Source organism: Camelina sativa, chromosome 2 (assembly GCF_000633955.1).
Source record: "Camelina sativa cultivar DH55 chromosome 2, Cs, whole genome shotgun sequence".
In the NCBI taxonomy this organism is placed as follows: domain Eukaryota; kingdom Viridiplantae; phylum Streptophyta; class Magnoliopsida; order Brassicales; family Brassicaceae; genus Camelina; species Camelina sativa.
The window spans coordinates 9,797,611-9,804,772 of NC_025686.1; positions in this window are offsets into that span (position 1 = coordinate 9,797,611).

The following is a 7,162-nucleotide window of genomic DNA, read 5'->3' on the forward strand; positions in this document are numbered from 1 at the left end:
ACTAGTTGTGCTAATCGCGAAGGTGGCTAAGCATGAAACTATAAAACAGTTTCGACCAATAAGCCTTTGTAATGTCTTGTTCAAGGTAATTACAAAGACAATGATGCTTCGGATGAAGAAGTTAATGCCTCGGCTCATTGGTCCGGCACAGTCTAGCTTTATACCAGGACGTTTGAGCGTCGATAACATTTTCTTGGTGCAGGAAGCAGTACATTCAATGAGATGCAAGAAGGGTAGAAAATGCTGGATGTTGCTAAAGCTTGATCTTGAGAAGGCGTATGATCGAGTGCGATGGTACTTCCTGGAGGACACGCTGAAGGGTGCAGGGTTCCCAGAGCAATGGGTTTTGTGGATTATGTGTTGTGTTATTGGGCCGTCAATGACATTGTTGTGGAATGGAGAGAAAGCAGAGCCTTTTAAACCATTGCGGGGGCTTTGACAGGGAGATCCTTTGTCGCCATATTTGTTTGTACTTTGCCTTGAGAGACTTTGTGACATGATAGACAGATCTATTGGTTTGAAGCAGTGGAAGCCGATCAGTTTATCGCGTGGAGAACCTAAACTATCCCATATTTTCTTTGCCAATGACTTGATCCTGTTCGCAGAGGCGTCAGTTGCACAAATCAAGATAATACGACTTGTGGTGGAGACCTTTTGTGTGGCATCAGGACAAAAGGTGAGTTTGGATAAGTCCAAAATCTTCTTCTCCAGCAATGTAGGTCGAGAATTGGAGGAAATGATCAGTGCTGAGAGTGGTATCAAATCCACTATGAACTTGGGAAAGTACTTAGGGATGTCGGTTCTTCATAATTGTATCAAAAAGACAGTTATGGGGAGATTTTGGAATGCGTGTCGTCCCGCTTATCAGGATAGAAGGAGCATTGCTTGAGTTTTGCGGGTCGGATCACCCTCACCAAGTCTGTTTAAGCTTCGATTCTAGTGCACACCATGAGAACTATAGCTTTGCCTCAGTCTACTCTCAAACGGTTAGACAAGTTGGCTCACTCTTTTGTGTGGGGTAATACTGCAGAGAGGAAGAAGCAACATCTTCTGAATTGGAAAAAGGTTTGTCGTCCAAAAAAGGAAGGTGGGCTAGGGATCCGTTCTACTCGAGAAATGAACAAAGCCCTCCTAGCTAAGGTGGGGTGGAGACTGCTTCACGATCAGGATAGTCTCTGGTTCAGAGTTTTAAGATGTAAATATAAAGTGCGAGATATTCATGATCAATCATGGTTGAAAGCCAAGAGTTCCTGGTCGTTGACATGGCGGAGCATGGCTGTGGGGTTAAGAGAGGTGATACTCCCCTGTTAGAGTTTGGTTATTGGGGATGGCAGGTCGATTGATATATCATGGTTTTTGTGGTTTTTAACCATGATATAAAGAGTCTTTTAGTGTCTTTTGATTTGTTTTCTAGGATATTTTTGAATCCTTACAGGTTTTATAGGATTTTGGCATGAAAGGAGCGAAATGGAGCAATTTGGATCGTTTTGGAGCATTTAATCAAAGAAGTCAATTTGGAGTCTGATCAACTGACCAGTGTCGATCAACACTGAAGGAGCATCGATCGACACCCAGTCCAAACCGACGAGAGAGCCAAAAATTGGAAGTTTTACAATTTAACCCAAAGTCTTCCATATTTGCAACACAAGTCCCCGACGTGTTTTAGGACACATAAATAGTATTTTTAGGTTTTACAAACCCTTAAGTTATTTTCTAGCAAGTTTTATTTTCTGCAACCCTGTGAGATTTTGAGTGCTTCTGGGAGAGAGAGAGAGATCTAAACTGTTTTATAGAGAAGAAATCATAAACTCCCTCTTTACTCTTTTAATTTCAATTGCTTATTATTCAGAATTATGTTTTGTTCTTCATTGAATATGTCTGAGTAGTTTGCTTGTAAGGTTCAGGGTTTTCACAGAGATTTTATAAATTTTTAGATCTGATTATTAATGATTCATTATCTTTCTAGATCTTCATCTTAGGTTGTTTTTCATATTAATTCTTGATTGATCACCTAGAATTAATAACCTAGGAAAATAAATTGATATGAGAATATAATTGATTTTCCTGATAAAACCTTTTGATGAGCAAAACTATTTCCTGCAAAGAGATTTGATTTAATAATTTTATGAACAATCTAAACCTGTTTTTAAAGCTGATTTTTAGCCTAGAATTTTACAAAGAGATTTGGATTTTCTGGTTTTGTTAGATAATATTTACAGTGAGAACTGATTTATTATACAGAAGTGTTTAGAGTTCTAGATCTGTTCTTAAATGCTTGAATCGTAATTTATTTTTTGATTTAATAATTTGTAATTTCCTGAGAAATTCCCTAGGCCTAGCCTTTTGATATTATGAATTTACAACAGCTTTTATTTATTACTTTGCATTGCTATTTCAATTTTAATTTAATTTGTTTAGCATAATTTAAAAACTCTATAATTTATTGTGTAGTCTTGAGTCCTTGTGGAATTCGACCCCTAAGTACTGCAGTGATCTCTTAATTTGAGAGAGTAGCTCTAGGGTAAATTTGAGCATATCAAATTTTGGCGCCGTTGCCGGGGACTCTTTGATCTACCATTAGATTTGAGTTTTTGATTTTGTCTAAATTTTTATTTTTATTTGAAACTTACACGCTTTTGTTTTCTTTTCTCTTGTGTGTTTCAGGTGTATGCCTAATAAGCCTAACAAAAGGAGCAACAAGACTAGTCCAATTCTGAAGCTTTCAAACCAAGAGTTGGGAAAACTTGAGCATGAGAACTGAAAAGCAGCCAAATATTTGAAGATGGTTAACCCAATCATTCTGATGCGAGATGAGGATGGTGCTTTGAGGGATCAAGAGGGCCACTTGCGCAATGAGCATGGCCAAAAGCTGGATGCAGAAGGCAATGTGATTGCTGAACCTGTTGTCAACGAGCAGGCTGTCGTGAACCAGCAAGCTGGTGTCATTGATGAGCCGAACCTTGGTGTCGATCGACACCAACAAGAGGGTGTCGATCGACACCACCTGCAACAGACAGACGTGGAGCTGCCAACCACGTCCAGAACCCAGTTCGAAGATGGGATCAAAACCGAGATTTGATCAGGACCATTGCTGACTACAACCGGGCTAATCTTATGTATGAGAACCGGTTTCTATTGTTCCTCCTCCATTCCAGAGGAATGATTTTAAGTTGAAACCAGCCTACTTTCAACTAGTTGGGCAGAGAACTTTCTCAAACCTGCCCCATGAGAAGCCTTTGGACCACATTGAGCACTTTGAGGATCTTGTAACTAGTATCAAGGCTAATGGAGTGACTGAGGATTTCATATTCTGCAAGCTCTTCCCATACTCACTTGTAGGAGAGGCATCTTAGTGGTTGAAGCAGTTGCCAGCTGGATCTTTGACAAATTGGCACGATATCAAGGTGGCTTTCCTTAACCATTTCTATGATGATGCAATGTTAGATGAGCTGAGAGTCAAGATCTCTTCATTCAAGCAAAGACATGATGAACCTTTCAAGGCAGCTTGGGTGAGATTCAAAGCTTATCAGAGGGACTGTCAACACCATGGTTTTTCAAGGGTACAACTGTTGAGTATCTTCTTCAAAGGGTGTGACTGGAAGTATCAGTTAGCTTTGGATGCTGCAAGTCATGGGAACTTCAAGACAAGATTTCCAGTAGATGCTGAAGTTTTGATTGAGAATTTGGCTTCTAGCAATAGCACTAAAAGACCTGATGCTGAAAGAAAGAGACTGCATGGAGAGTTTGATTCAAACCAGCTAGCTTCTATTAATGTTAAGCTCGATTCAGTACACAATCTTCTTATGGGTAAGAATTCAGTCCAATTTGCTGCTGAAGTTGAGACATTTGAGCCAGAGCTAGAGAATACAGAGGCGAATGTCAACTATGTGTATGGAGCTGGGTATCAGGGACAGAGATTCAGTAATCAGCAAGGCAACATACCTTACAATGGTGACCAGAAGCATCAACAGAACAATGGATATACAAGAACCTATGGGAATTCATCTTATCAGTCTCCACCTCCTAAGACTTCTTCTGAGAGTATAATGGAGGCCATGCTTGAGCAGATTCTTCAGGGACAAGAGAATTTGACAGTGGCATTCAATGGAAAGATTGACAATGTCTACACTGAGCTGAATGGGAAGATAGAAGCATTGAACATTCATGTCAAGAAATTAGAGAATCAAGTTATTCAGACTGCTGGGTCTGTTAAACGACAAGAGGGGTATCTTCCTGCGAGAACTGAGTCAAACCACAAGCATGCCTGCAATGCCATATCAGTGAGAGAAGAAGATGATGGTGAAATTGCTTCTGCAGAACAGGGTGAAAAATCGACAAATCTGTCGAACCCAGATGATGGTGTCGATCGACACCAACTGGGTGTCGGTCGACACTCATCCCAGACAAACCCATAACCTGCAAAATTTCAGGTTCCAGCAGTTGAGAGGGTGTACCAACCTAAGGTTCCTTTTCCTAAGCCTAGGAGTTCTAAGTAGGAGCTTGAGGAAGCTAGATGCAAGGCTATGATGGACAAGGTGATGATTGAGATGCCTTTGATTGATGCAATAAAGCTTTCACCACCCCTTAGGCGCTATGTCAAGAGAATGGTATCAAATTGTTTGAGCCCTGAGGAAGGAGCACTGCTTACTAAGGATGTCAGTGCAATTCTGTTAAACCAGCGTCCACAGAGGAAGAAGGAAAAGAAGCAGGAGGTAGTTGTCTCTAAGGAAGTGAGTGCAATCATTCAATGTAGGACTGCAGAGAAGTTACCAGATCCTGGAAGCTTTGTACTTGATTGCTCTATCTCCACAGGAAGGTTTGCTCACTCACTATGTGATCTTGGCTCTAGCATCAACTTGATGCCACGTTCGGTTGCTGTGAGACTTGGGATGACAGAATTCAAGCCAACTCAGATTTTTCTCAACCTAGCTGATCGATCTCAAAGAATTCCTGAAGGTGTTTTAGAGGATATTCCAATTAAGGTTGGCAACTTCATGATTCCCACTGACTTTGTGGTGCTGAAATATGATACAGAGCCCAAAGATCCTCTCATCTTAGGAAGATCTTTCTTGGCTACAGCTGGTGCCATTATTGATGTGCAGAAGGGACACATAGCACTGAATGTAGATGGATTGAGTATGAATTTTGAGATGGATAAGTTGAGGAGGGCTCCTACTATTGATGGATAGACTTTTTCTGTTGAGAAAGGTTCTGCAACACGAGCAACAGGCTCAGTGTCGATCGACACACCATCAGCATCGGTCGACACCCCTCCACGACCGAGACAAAACTTGTCCAAAGTTGATGCTCAAATTCAGAAACTTGTTCCCAAACAGAAGAGTCACCACTCCACACTCCAAAGTCCTCAGGTAAGGCAAAGGTACACATCTTCTTCACCTAATCATCCTCAAATCATTAACAAGAATTTCAAAGGTACAAAGACTGTTATACAGTTAACCAAGCCACGAGATTATCGTAGAGCGCTTGCTTCTTCTGTTGATGATTTTGCAGGGCTTAAAAGAAGCAAACCCATTCCTAAATCCCGCCCTGGTCCTGTTCCTCACATCCTTGGCAGACCTCATGCACCTAAAGCTTATACACCACCTTGGATGAAGAGGACCTCAATGCCACGTTCTGATCTACCGGATGCCTGAGCTCAAGCCAAGTCAAGCTAATGACTGAAAACAAGCGCTTAGTGGGAGGCAACCCACTGGTAGGATTTTCTTTTTCTTTTGCTTTTCATTTATTTTTATTTTATTTTTCTTTTGCCAATCTTAGGCTTGATAACACTGGAGAAAGTGTTGTTTAAGTCTGGGGAAGGTTAGTTACTAACTACGTTTTAGTTTTTGAGTTTCAGTTGTGTCAGTCAAAACCATAAAGTTTGAGTCAAATTTTTCAAAATTTTTCTTCTTATCTTTGGGAATTATGATCTTGATTAAAGATTTCTCTTATTTGGCTAGCACTCTAATGATTATTTGTTTATGCTTGATCTCAGAACTGAAGCTTAGAAAGACTATGAGCCTTATCAACAATCCTGAAAGCCCTTATTCAATGGATATCTGATTGATCTAACGTTGTCTCAACTTTTATCAGGATTTTAACTGGACTTAATCTCTTACTTTGGAGTTGGAAATCAGTGGACTATACTTCTTCTTCGGGCCATATAAGACAATGCAATTTTTCAAAGTATGTCTCCCCTCTCTCTTCCCTTCAGTGCTTTAAAAAAAAAGAGAGAAAGAAAAAAAAAAGGGAACAAAAGATGAGATGATTTTGATCAGTTTAGAGAGGTAGGTAAATTACCGATGACCCTGGTATTCGCTTACACCTTTGATTAAGAAAAGAGAGAAAAAATTTGGAAGTGAGAAAAGGGAGAGGAAAGGATATGTAAGAAGAATGTCTTGGCCTGAATAGAATCCATATGCCACTGATGAATACACCCAAGGTAAGAACTCACCGGTACTTGATTTAATTTATGTAATGAGATGACAATGGAGATTTCAGAAATTCCAAAGGATTGTGGGATTTGAGTAAGGAATATTGATGTTTATCATGGTTAAGTATAAGAAGTAAGTTCTTGAGTCAGGTAAATGAAGAGTGCAAATAAGAATAATCATGCAGTTGAGTGAGTTCCCAGTTTTCAAACCTCTTTCACAGGTCTAAGCTTATGTTTTGCTTGAGGGCAAGCAAAGGCTAAGTCTGGGGGAGTTGATATATCATGGTTTTTCTGGTTTTTAACCATGATATAAAGAGTCTTTTAGTGTCTTTTGATTTGTTTTCTAGGATGTTTTTGAGTCCTTACAGGTTTTATAGGATTTTGGCATGAAATGAGCGAAATGGAGCAATTTGGATCGTTTTGGAGCATTTAATCAAAGAAGTCAATTTGGAGTCTGATCAACTGACCAGTGTCGATCGACACTGAAGGAGCATCGATCGACACCCAGTCCAAACCGACGAGAGAGCCAAAATTGGAAGTTTTACAATTTAGCCCAAAGTCTTCCATATTTGCAACACAAGTCCCTGACGTGGTTTAGGACATCTAAATAGTATTTTTAGGTTTTACAAACCCTTAAGTTATTTTCTAGCAAGTTTTAGTTTCTGCAACTCTATGAGATTTTGAGAGCTTCTGGGAGAGAGAGATCTGAACTGTTTTTTTTTTTTTTTT